The sequence below is a fragment of the Myotis brandtii genome, unplaced genomic scaffold (assembly GCF_000412655.1).
Source record: "Myotis brandtii unplaced genomic scaffold, ASM41265v1 scaffold159, whole genome shotgun sequence".
Lineage (NCBI taxonomy): Eukaryota > Metazoa > Chordata > Mammalia > Chiroptera > Vespertilionidae > Myotis > Myotis brandtii.
Window position 1 is genome coordinate 1,718,545 of NW_005355799.1, and position 14,194 is coordinate 1,732,738.

Consider the following 14,194-nt stretch of genomic DNA (forward strand, 5'->3'; position numbering starts at 1 on the left):
CTCAAGAGCTCTGCATGAAACATTGAGCTGATCCTGTTAAAGCATTGTCTGCCATGACCCAGAAACTAAGTAACAGAAAATGAAATCCTCTTATTGACATGTGCTTCACATTATCTGATGCAATCTGAATCCCATATTGAGACACCATATGTGTGACATTTCCTGCTTTTTATAAAGTATTCAAAACACTAATCAAAATATCGGGATTATGTAAAGGATTGTCAGCTGTAAGAAGATGCATTTCTGTTGAGTTTATATTCCCTTAGGGAATATAAGGGAATATAACTTTCTAACTTCCCTTAGGGGAAAATAAACTGGTCGCCTGAGTCACATTATGCATATTTGTCACCATAGCTAGTATGAGGATTTTTGCTAGTGATGATTATTAACATCCTATCTGTAATTTGGAAACCAGTTTGAGTGAGAGGTTGTTGTTTTTTTTCCTCTACATCTACAACTGTCAAATGTTCAAAAAGAAATAATTTATAACATATTTGTATGTTGCTTTATAATTTTGAAATAAATAAAATTCTGTATCATTTAGATGATTTACAATGTTTTCTTGATGCTTCTAAACTTAAATGATTTGAGTAAAATTTTCCATTTGAAGTTAGTTTCCTTTCTCTTTAGCATTCACTCTGCTTTACAACTCCTCCAGGCCCAGAGAAAGTGGGAAGCAAATGTGCAAGATTTGTCTCTTTTCTTTTATTTCTTTTTTTTAATATATTTTTTATTGATTTCAGAGAGAAAGGGAGAAGGAGAGAGAGAGATAGAAACATCAATGATGAGAAAGAATCATTGATCAGCTGCCTCCTGCATGCCCCCTCCTGGGGATCAAGCCCTCAACCCAGGTATATGCCCTTGACCGGAATCAAACCTGTGATTCTTCAGTCCACAGGCTGACGTTCTATCCACTAAGCCACATTGGCTTCAGCTCTTTTTTTTTCTTTACTAGAGGCCTGGTGTACGAAATTTATGCATGGGGGGGGTCCCTCAGCCCAGCCTTCACCCTCTCTAATCTGGGACCCCTCAGGGGATGTCCAACTCGCAATCCAGGACCATTGGCTCCTAACTGCTTGTCTGCCTGCCTGCCTGATCACCCTTAACCCCTCTGCTTGCTGGCCTGATCACCCCCTAACTGGTCCCCTGCTGGCCTGGTTGCCCCCTAAATCGTCCCCTGCTTGCCTGATCACCCCTAACTTCCACTGTGTTGGCCCCCACCGGCATGGCTTTGTCCAGAAGGATGTAGGAAGTCCAGAAGATGTCTGGTCGACCAGGTAATTAGCATATTACTCGTATTAGTATAGACTGGAGGCCTGGTGCACGAAATTTGTGCACTGGAGGGGGAGGGTCCCTCAGCCCAGCCTGCCCCCTCACAGTCTGGGAGCCCTCAGGGGATGTCCTACTGACAGCTTAGGTTTGCTCCCTGCAGGCCTAAGTTGCAGTCTGGCCTCCCTCTGTGGGAGACAACCAGGCTGATCAGGGGAAGGCGCCAGCCCCATCACCCCGCTGCTGCTACCACTGCCGGCCGCCGCAGCCACCAAGGCGTTTTCATCAACATGGACTCCAGTCTCTTCACCATGAAAAAATGACAACTTTCTTTAGGCATTTTCAAGATGTCTCTTTCATAGGATATGACATTTCTTTCTTTCTTTTTTATCCTCACCTGAGGATATTTTTCCATTGATTTTTAGAGAGCGTGGAAGAGAGAGGGAAAGACAGAGAGAAACATCAATGTGAGAAGCACACTTCAATTGGTTGACTCCTGCATGAGCCCTGACCTGGGTGGGCCCTGGCCAGGGAGGAGCCTGCAACCTAGGTACATGCCTTTGATCATAATTGAACCCGGACCCTGCTGTCTGCAGACCGAGGCTCTATCCACTGAGCCAAACCGGCTAGGCAGGATATGACATTTCTTAGCCCCTCCAGCAGAAGACCTTCATTTTTTCCTCCAGGAGTGAGGTAGAAAAACCCGAGATCACCTTCTTGGATTCTTATTACCCAAGTTACCAAGAACCCTGTGAGAGGTGTACCAGGAGCTTAGCCAATGAGCATTCAGAAAAGGTGCTTCCTCTGCAGCTCATGTGCAGAGGCGGGACTGCTGGCATGCGGTGGCTGGCAGGCTCCCCTTTCTGTCTCCACTCCAGGCCTGCTCAAGCTGCCACAGCCAGTGCTGGCAGGCCCCCCTGTCTCCGCTCAAGCCTCCCCTGCAGCTTGGGCAGTGCCCCCCTGGCTCCGCTCCGGGCCTCACCTGCGCACACAACCTCCTCCTGTCTGGTCATGACCCGTTATGGAGTTCCAGCCTAATTTGCATATAGATAGATAGATAGATAGATAGATAGATGAGTGGCTTGGAGTAGCCTATATTCATGTTTTTCAATGGTCTCACAGTAACTATTTTAACCAAATTAATGAAAACAGGAATGATTCAATATCATGTAAAAAGAAGAAGAATAGGCTATATGGGCTAATAAGTGAGGGTTAAAGTGCCATGTGTGATTTTTCAGGCTTACACAGAGGCAATTAGAAAGGCTATACTTGGCATGCTTGAGGGGCAACACCGCCCTTCCCACAACAGACTTGGTGCATGGCTTTGCACTGCAGTCTCTTAAGGGAGTTGTAAATAGGTATTTGGGGTCCTCAGCAGGCCTGTGCTGAGACCTCATTTTAGATGCAATCAGAGAATAGTGAAGATATTCAGTGTCCAGTAGTTTTCCAGCATGCCTACCCCCCTCTCCCTCCTCATTGGCCCTTGGCAATGAAAAGATGCCTGCGTCTGTGCAACCCACCTGACTCTGGCCCAGCACTGTTCCCTGGGGAAAATTGGAGAGTGGACATGCCAGCCCTTTTTATCAGTTTAGTCTCCTGCTTATAGTCTGGGACTAGGTGATTAAAAACTTGAGGGTTACTTTCATTTTGGTTTGTTATAATTGATTACTTCTACACCTGGCAGCTTCGCTCAGCTGAGATCCTGAAAATATGGGATTACAAACACCACACTGATTGGAATAAAAAATTTAACAATCACCAAAATGAAAAAAAGCTAACATTTAAAAGTGTGCTCAAACTAATAGTTATAATAATCAGATTTTGAGACTATGCTAAAATTTTGGGAGAGAGGAAATCTTTTATTTAAAATAATTAAATAAAGTTAACCCAAGAGTAACTGGCTTTTTTCTTGTGCATACAAGCAACTGTATCCTCCACTTAAACTATTATTGATTAATAAATATTTTACTGATAACAAATAATTAAATGTTAGATTTTAATTAAATTTTTAAATATAATTATATATTCATATGCAGTGTGGAAATAATATAGAAGATTTGGTATACTTTTGACTCAGTTACCTCAATAATAACATCTTGTAAAGTACAGTAAAATATAAAAACCAATATATGACATTGATTTGATGCAGTCAAGATATTGAGCATTCCCATCATCACAAAGATCCCTCCTGAGGTTCTTTTATAGCTTTGTTTATCCACTTCTCTGCAGATCCTACTCTCTCTTAACACTGGAAACTATTAATCTCTTCCCTACTTTTATAATCTTATCCTTTCAAAAATGTTATATCAGTAGAATCATATAGTATGTAACCTTTGGGAACTGGCTTTTTTTACTCAGCATAATTCTGAATATACCCATTCATCTTGTGGCATGTATCAATGGTTCTTTCCTTTTTATTACTGAACAGTAGTAACCCATCTATCATTTGAAGAGCATCTAAGTGGTTTGGAGTTTTACAGATAAAGCTACTATAAACATATTCTTGGGTAATGTCCAGGAGGTCAGTTGCTGGGTCATATACTATTTGCAAGTTTTGTTTTTTTAATATATTTTATTGATTTTTTACAGAGAGGAAGGAAGAGGGAATAGAGAGTTAGAAACATCAATGAGAGAAATATCGATCAGCTGCCTCCTGCACACCCCCCCACTGGGGATGTGCCCGCAACCAAGGCACATGCCCCCAACCGGAATGGAACCTGGGACTCTTCAGTCTGTAGGCCAACGCTCTATCCACTGAGCCAAACCGGTTAGGGCTGCAGGTTTCATTTTTAAATAAACTGCCCAACTGTTTCTTGTTGTTGTTATGTGTTTCACTCATTTGCTAAACGGATAATTTTTCTTTTACTATTGAGGTTTGAGACGTTTTGATACATTCTAAATACTAGTTCTTTGTTGGATATGAGGTCTGCAAATGTTTCCTACAATAGTGTAGCTTGTTTTGACATCCTTCAAAGGGTTTTAATAGAGCAAAATTTTTAATTTTTATAAAATTCAATTTGTCAATTCTCATTTATTCATCATGCTTTTGTTATCATGTCCAAGAACTCTTTGCCTAAATCCTTAAGATTTTCTAAAAGTTTGATAATTCAAACTTTTTTGCATTTAAATCAGCCATGCATTTTTAGAAAATTTTTGTTTAAAATGTGAAATTTAATTGAAGTTTTATACAGAGTTTGATAAAAGTAGGTTTACAGTTGTTCGTATGAAAACCAATACAATAATTAATAATAATAATATAAGAATAAACACTTTTTTGGCATATTTACTACTATAAATGCACTTTTGCCCCACCCTGTATATTTACTTATTTTTGCCTTTGGATATTCAATTGTTCTAGGGCCATTTGCTGAAAGGGGTATCTTTTTTTTTTACTAAAATGCTTTTGTGCCTTTTTCAAAAAATCAGCTGGCCAAATTTCTGTGAATCTATCATAGAAGATAGATTTGGAGATTTCTATATTATCTTTATTTTACTGATTTCTAGTGTGAGTTCATGTGGACAGAGAACATATTCTGTAATGGTTTCAAATTTTAAAATTTATCTAAGTGCGTTATACGTCTCAGGGTATGGCTTCTTTTGCTATGTGAGTACTTTAAAAGAATATGTATTTTTCTGTTGGTGGAAGGAAAAGGAAGGGGTATCTAGTTACTGCCCACTGGGGATAGAGGCCCAAGTTTCCCACTCTGCCTCTGACAGCAGAAGGGTGACTCCTCATCATTGCTGGGTGGAGAAAGGAGGATTAATTCCCCAGTAGCCTTCCACTGATACTTCCCTGGCTGGGAGAGCTAGGAGTCCTTGTTACTTTAGTCATGTGCCATATAATTATGTTTCGGTCAATGACAGATTGCATATAGTAAGATTATAAGAATGGCATCTGGACAAAGACATTCAAAAGGTTTATCTGACTTTAAAAGATTGGTCAAGGATGAGGAGGTTGCAAAAATCAACAAAGCTGTGGTTGAAATGGTAAACAACTTTATCCTGGCTGTGGATGAGAAAGACTTTGAGGAACTCCTAGAGTCAATGCAAGAAGAATTGACTAATGAGAAATTGTTGGAACTTGAACATGACCCATAGCTGAAAAAGAGGTGGGAGAAAACTGTGGGAAAGTAAAACAAGAAGAGTCCCCAAGAAAACCAGTAGTGAAGGCTTTAGTGGAAGCTTTTGCAGACCTCAACAGCTCTTTAAAAAGTTTGAAAATATGGACCACAACCCCAAAAAGTTTTCATTAAAGAAAGGAATGTTCATGGTACATTATCTGCTTACAAGCGAATCTATAATAAATAAAAAGAAAAAAACAGGCAAAACACTATAGATATATTTATGATAAGCATGATACCGCAAGAGAACCAGGCGCTCTTTAGGAGATATTCCAGAAGAAGGCATTGTTACCACAGGAGGTGGCAGTGGTGCATGTTATTGCCCATGAAGAACTTCAAAAGGGATATGATTTGGAGGCAAAAGATAGTGACATTGATAATTCTGACCCTACCTATGCCTATTTTAACAAAATGTTTTTAAAAAATTAAATAGGAAGAAAACATAGAATAAGGATATAAAAAAAATATTTTGGTACAACTGTAGAATGTGTTTTTGTAACACAGCTTAAAACAAGAGTAAAAAATTAAAACACAATTAAAAGGCAGGGTGGGGATGGAGGGTAGAGGGTAGAGATTAACTAGGGAACCTAGATGCATACATGCATAGCACAATGACACAGACAATAGTGTGGTGAAGGCCTGGGAGGGATGGATCAGGGCCAGAGGGGGTCGATGAGAAAAAAATGGGGACATCTGTACTAGTTTCAACAATAAAGATAAATTTTAAAAACAGTTGATAAATTAAAAAAAATAGTTGATAAAGTAAAAAAGGTACAATAAACTAGGATTAATTTATTATTAAAAAATAAAGGTAGTATAACCTACGTATACAGTGTTAATGTACAATAGTGTACAGTAATGTCCTAGACCTTCACATTCACTTATCACTCTCTCACTCACCCAGAACAGCTTCTAGTCCTGTAAGCTCCATTCATGGGAATGCCCTATACACCTGCCATTCATGGTAGGTGCCCTATACAGATTTTAAATCTTTTATACTGTATTTTACTGCATTATTTTCATGTTTCAATATGATTAGATGCACAAGTAACATCAAGTTATAATTTTCTATAGTATTTAATTTTCTATAGTATTTAATTTTCTATAGTATTTAATTTTCTATAGTATTTAATACAATAATATGCTATATAGGTTTGTAGCTTAGGAGCCATAGGCTATACCATATAGCCTAGACATCTTGATTTGTATAAGTGCACTCTATGATACCTGCACAACTTCAAAATTACCTAATGATGCATTTCTCAGAATGTATCCCATCATTAAGTGACACATGACTTACTTTCCAATGTGGCTTCATCTTATACCTATATGAGGAAGAGGTGTTCCAGGTAAGGTGAAAGCCAGCCACAGAAAGACAAGTATCACATATATCTTAAAGACTCTAAGTCTTTAGGGTTATTCCAAATGAGTAGAATAAAAAATAAATAATTTCAAAAGAATTTTATTCCTGATATAATCCATATCTTTTATATAACTTCATATAATAATTTAAAATTCCTTTATTAGCTCTATGTACTTCACATGAGAGAAAAAAGGAAAACACTCCCCCCTCATTTGCATTGATATTGGTAATAAGAATAAAGAATTTCATCAGCATTTCCTGGTCTATTTTAGAAGATGAAGCACTCACCACTTCCATTTAAAATTATATCACAACTAATCAGCTAAGAAATTGGAAATCTATTATGGAACTGAGCCAAATTTTTCTATTTATAGTTTCCCTCTGCCTGAGACCACATAAATCTCCTCTCTACTTTCTGCTGCCACTATTCAATTATGAATGTCGTGATTTTCACTTTTAAAAATAAAAACTAAGGAGAACACTGAAACTTTAGCAAAAATATGTTATTTAATTCAGCAACAGGATATAAATAACAGATGCATTTAATTTGGTTTAATATATAATAACTATAACAACATGAAAGATATCCTGAAGTTTCAGAAATCAAATCCAAATGAAATGATAATATATGGGAGGCTATTTAATCTTTTATGTACAAACACATGATTTCCACTTTTGTTGGTATTTGATACTGCAGTTCTTTGATCAGAACACAGGCATGTGTGTTTAACTTGATCGCATGTTTGAAAATTATTTCCAACTTGCTTTATGTGTGACTGGTGGAGTTTATGATGTACTTGTGAATGTGAATCTGTCTTTAAAGCTAATAGCCATAATAACCATAATAACAATTATTATGCCTTTGACTAATCATGCTAATCATGGCTGTTTTGGGCACATAGCATAAAGCATAAAAAGATACAAACTCATAAAGAGCTACTATCATTAAACATGATTGTAGATCCTGGGGCAGGAGTGTATATTATACTTAACTCCATTTAGGCACATTTCCCTGCACTAGTTCCTCAGCTGTAAAGCAAGTTTCTGATCTATGTGCCTATATATTTCTATCTAAATTGAAAACTTTCTAAATTTAAATGATAGAAAATTAGAGTAGAGAGAAGAATAGAAACCGTGTCACCACTGGAAAAGAATTGAAAGGACTGTAAACAAGGAGGGTTTCTGGCAACAGGTGATCCCTTCTTACTCTGCCTCTCAGTCTGTGATGTCTATGGAACTAAATACAGGTAAGGATTTGTTATCTCTCCATGGGTAGCACTTTTCAACTCTGTAAGATCTTTTACTCACTTTTGTAACATCCCTTTCCTATCCTGAAGTGAGTCACAGATAACATAACCAATCTGTCCAAATCATTTCCAAAATATCCACATTGATATAACACCATGTCAGTAAAGTGAAAGAGATGTATAAGTCATACTGCAATAAAAAAAAATGACATAGAGAATTGCTTACACCTAATTCTGCAGCTGCCAATGCAGACAGGTGTGGTCTTCTTATGATTCAAATATTTTGTAGGGTAATACCATTGCTGTAAATGACATGACCAGAAAATTGTGACAACCAAAGGGACAACTTGAACAAAATCAAGTACAAAATACCCTTGATTTTAGTTGTAGCTTGAAAAAAAAATTCTGCTTATTTATTAAAACTGTATAAGATAATTGATTTTTAAGTATGAATTATTATTGTTTTATAATCCTAATAAGTAACAATTTCACACACATAAATGGTGATCTTTTGTTAACATAATCTGCCATTATCATTGTGAGTTGTCTACCAATATTGCCTTCCAAATGATATTAGTCAAAAATATGCTCCAAAAATTCCTAAATTGCATTTTAGGTAGTTGTACTAGCACTACCTGACTGGCTTATTTCACTTTTCACATGATTTCATTTATCTGTGGAAGCAAATGAACAAAATAAACTATATGTGAAATCTAATGAACAAAATAAAATAACAAAATAGAAACAGACTCATAGATACAGAGAACAGAATGGCGACTGTCAGAGGGGAGGGGGTTGGAGGCTCTGTGAACACAGTGAAGGGAATAAGCAAAACAACAACAAAAATAAACATAGAGACAGAGACAATAGTATGGCAACTACCAGAGGGAAAGGGGTCATGGGGACATATCGGGAGGATAAGTGGTGATGGAAGGAGACTGACTTGTGTTCTTTGTTCCTATTCCAGGAGGATGGGAGGTTGGGAAGGATTACTCTCTATTGCCTAGCAAGAGTAAAAGTCTCTTCTCCCCAGTTAGCCATTGGGAACTTGCATCTGGGTGGCTCATAGTTTTTTTGTTTGCTTTTCTTGTTTTGTTTGATTTTTTTGTTCTGGTATTTGTCTGCAATAGAGCGTTTGTTTCCAAAAGGTTTATGTCTTGCTAACTTCCCCTTTCCCAGTACCTTGGCTACAGAAAGCAAGCTTTGGCTTGGCCTTTCTTTGTCTCTGTCCACTGGCATTTCCAGATTACTGGTGCTATTTTTCTAACAGAACACACAATCCTGAAAATTCATAGAGAATCTAGGCAACATGTATACAAAAGCAGAGTAGTCAGAAAATTTTAAATGAGACTGACATTCTAGTAAGTAGTGTTTTATATTCTACCTTATCAGTGTTATCTTTTTTGGGGTGGACTACTATGTGTCAGTACTTTCTAAATGAAATATCAAAGCAGATATTTAAACAGATCTCTAAACATAAATGCAGAGATACTCCCAACTGTATTGTACTATATTTTCTTTAACTTTCTCACAAATCTATACTAATAATAGAGGAATATACAAATTGTTCGGGACTCTGTCACAGTAACGACCGAACAAGCTGCATGTGGTGACCAGGCTGGCAGGGGGATTAGTGAGGGTTGACCAAACAGCTGAACAGCAGGCTGTGTGGGGCGACCAGGTCAGCAGGGGGGGAAGTTGGGGGTGATCAGGTCAGCGGCGGGGAGGCAGTTGGGGGCAATCAGGCTGGCAGGCGAGGGGGTTGGGGGTGATCAGGCTGGCAGGGGGGCAGTTAGAAGCGATCAGGCAGTCAGGCAGGTGAGCAGTTAGGAGCCAGCAGTGAGAGGGATGTCTGACTGCCGGTTGGACATCCCCCGAGGGCTCCCGGATTGGAGAGGGTCAGGCTGGGCTGAGGAGACCCCCACACTGTGCACGAATTTTGTGCACCGGACCTCTAGTGTTTATATAATAGAACTTATTTACCTTGACTTGCCAAGGATGAGTGGCTGCGAGAGGTAAAGTAATAAGAAGCTTCAAATATTTTGAGCACTTTCTGCTTTGTGGTAATATTTCTTTCTTTCACTAACTTTGCCATTCTAAGAAAATGAAGCTCTTGATGATTATAGAGTAATATTTTCTTTCTGTGAGAACTAACCCACATGATTTGTCTTGATATTTTATTTTTCCATTTTTGCAACAACTTACTTCAAGGAACTCAGGTATTATATGAAATATGTCAGTAAGTCTAATAATATTCTTTGGGATATGCAGTAGTTTTGGTGGTGGTAGCAGTGGTGTGTGTGTGTGTGTGTGTGTGTGTGTGTGTGTGTGTGTGTGTTATACAACTAGATCAAGCTTTCCAGAGATTTTGCCTTTACAATATCTTGGTATATTTTGTTATCTTTTTGTCTCTCTTTCTCTATCTCAATCTGTATTGCTCTTAATCTATTTGGAATATATGGAGAGAATGTAGGTTCCAAAACAACACCTCAATTCCTAAATAGTCTCAGATTCTTAATCTTGCTAATGTTTCAGCCTCGATTCTTCCTAACTGCAACCAAGTTTTATATCCTGTGATTCCCACTGTAGTTCCAGCTGAATTGTGCCTGTCTGCATAACTGATTCAACATAAAAGACTTGGCCTTAGCCACTTTAATTAATTAGTACTACCCAAGTGACCCTGTGTTTCCAAGTTCCTTCTGGAGGTGCCCACCTTATTAAGTTGCCAGCAAAAGTCCATATGCCAGTGGGAAGAACTGGATTTTTTCCAGGCTTCATGTCTCCTTCCACATTGAATCTTTATATTATTGCTTGAGGAAAGCAAGGTACTGGGAGTCTAAAAAGCCTCTTAAATAGGTGATATCCCTTTAAAATACATTTTTATTAATCATGACAACAGCCAAGTTGGCATATTACATATTTGACTCACTAGGTTTTTTTCTCATACATTCTCCTTTCAAAGGATTCAAGTCTCTTGTCCTCTTTTTCAACAAAATCCCACTAATTCACATAGCTTTGTCAAAAAAAATATTCTTATATCTGTTAGATTATATTTGAGAAATCTATTTATAAGGCCAATTTATATTCTGCTTGCAAAATACAATTAACCAATATTTGTATGTGTGTTGAAATGCTGCATGCTAAAAAAATAATGGTGCTTTATGCAAAATTATCAAATTAAGAAAATCTAGACACTTTAAATACTTATTTGGCTATTAGAAAGTTGAGTTTATTTTGTCTGAGAAAAATTGAATAAATATTTTAATATGTTATATAGAACTACTGAGGAACCATAAAATAGGGGTCAGCAAACATCATCTGTAAAGGGCCAGATAGTAAACACTTTAGGGTTTGCAGGTCAAGAGGCAAAACTGAAATTCTTATGTGGGCAATTACATAGCAAGAGTGAAAAAAATTTCTTCCAGAAATTTAAATATTAAAAAAATCATTCTTAGCTCATTTTCCTTAGACTTGCATACTATTTTACATATCAAATTGTGATGCCTTTTTTTGCATTATTACTAACTTTCCATGTTTGTACTACTTATTTATTATGAAAAAAATAGCATTTAGCGATTCCTCTCCTGTCATCATTTAAAAAAAATAAGTAGACCTAAGTACTAAAATGATTACCTGCATTAGTTTTGCTCAGATATTTTGAAATATACACCACATAAAAAAGAAGGAAAAAAACATACCACGTGATCATATCAATAGACATAGAGAAAGCATTTGATAAAATTCAGCACCCACTTATGATAAAAACTCTCAGCAATATGGGAATAGAGGGAACATATCTCAATGTAATAAGGCCATATATGACAAACCCATAGCCAACATCTTACTCAATGGATAAAACCTACAAGCATTTTCCTTAAGATTGGGAACACGACAGGTATGTCAACTTACCACTCTTATTCGACATAGTACTAGAAGTCCTAGCCACAGCAATCAGACAAGAAGAAGAAATGAAAGGCATTCAAGTCATAAAGGAAGAAGTGAAACTGTCATTATTTGCAGATGACATGCTACTGTACATAGAGAACCCTAAAGATTCCACCAAAAAACTCCTAGAACTGGTAAATGAATTCAGTAACATAGCAGGATACAAAATAAATATCCAGAAATTAGTTGCATTTTTATATACACCAATAATGAACTCTCTGAAAGGGAAACAAATAAAGTAATTCCATTCACAATTTCTTCAAAAAGAATAAAATACCTAGAAATAAACTTAACCAAGGATATAAAAGAACTGCACTCAGAAAATTATAAGACACTAAAGAAAGAAACTGAAGAAGATACAAATAAGTGGCAGTATATTCAATGTTCATAGATAGGAAAAATAAACATCATTAAAATGTCCATACTACCCAAAGCAATCAATAGATTTAATGCAAATCCTATCAAGATACCAATGTCATATTTCACAGAATTAGAACAAATATTCCCAAAACTTATATGGAACCACAAAAAACCCCATATAGCCATGACAATCTTGTGAAAGAAGAACAAAGTTGTAGGAATCATGCTACCTGATACAAAACTATACTATAAGGCCATAGTAATCAAAACAGCATGGTACTGGCATAAAAACGGACACATAGATCAATGGAACAGAATTGAGAGACCAGAAATAAACCCAGGCCTTTATAGTCAATGAACATTTGACAAAGGATACAACAACATACAATGAAACCCACCTAATTCTTTAAGGGTAACATTTAGTTGAGGTTGAGTTTTGCTATACTTCACATTTACTTAAGCCAGATGAAAGATTTAGAATGAACCCTAGCCAGTTTCGCTCAGTGGATAGAGCACTGGCCTGCAGACTGAAGGGTCCCAGGTTTGATTCTGGTCAAGGGCTCATGCCCAGGTTGCGGTGTGGAGTTCGCAGGAGGCAGCCAATCAATGATTCTCTCTCATCATTAATGTTTCTATCTCTCCCTCTCCCTCTCCCTTCCTTTCTGAAATCAATAAAAATATATTTTTAAAAATTTAGAATGAATTTATTCTATGACAAATTAAAAAAAACACTGAAATTTGTCAGCTTAATTGATCACAGTTTTAACATCCTTTATTCCATGTAGTTTTCTTAATTATATTAGAAATTAAACACTAAATGAAAAAATATTTTAAAGTATCCCATTTATTTTTTAATGACATTATACAATTAATTGCTTAGATACCATTGTGAACAATTAACCTTTCTAAACAAGTTTCTGTTCCCTGAAATATTTTCAAATTACTTGAATAAACTTCCCAATACTGTGAGTTGAAAACTACTTAATTGAAATTATAATTCAAAAAAATACCTTTGTTCTGTCCACATAGATGCTGATGACAGGAAGGAAAAGTGGTTATGACTAGGATCGTCCTCAGAACTTAAGTATTCTGTTTACCTTTAGTAATATATATACCTTCAATTTCTGAAAATATTTTTTAGAAAATGCCTAGAGCAGTGCCTGACCTATGCACAGAGGTTGTTAAATGGACATAGGCAATTGCAAATAGAAATCATGAGTTGCTAAGACCTCACACATGATTGGTGATAATAAATGCTAATATTGACACAGTTCCCCATAAATAAAACATTTTTAATCAATATCCACTGTAAAATAGTGCTTTCCTGAAGTGTTAGTGTAAATAAATCAAACCCCTCTAATCTTTACAATTCCAAATATCTTCTATATATTTTTAATAGACTAAGGTCTTTTCAAAACAGGTGTATATATTTGTTCCTGCCCTATGATTGGCTTGTCAGAAATCATAGGGTCTCATATTCTCCAGCCATTTTTTTATCTTTCCTGGGAGGTTAGTAGAGTCATTCTCACAATTTCTAAAAATCAGCTTCTAATTAGTTTCATTTCTGCTAGGGTTTATAAGAAGACCGGATGTGCTTAATAAATTATTTATTACTAGAGGCCCAGTGCACAAAAATTTGTGCACTCGGGGGGGGAAGGGGGGGTCCCTCAGCCCGGCCTGTGCCCTCTTGCAGTCTGGACCCCTCGGGAGATAACGACCTGCTGGCTTAGGCCTGCTCCTGGGTGGCAGAGGGCAGGCCCAATCCCTAGGTGCAGCCCCTGGTCAGGCTCAGAGCAGGGCTGATTGGGGAGTTGGGGCGCCGCCCCCTGTCATGCACAGAGCAAGGCGGATTGGGAGGTTGCGATGCCACCCTCAGTCATGCTCAGGGT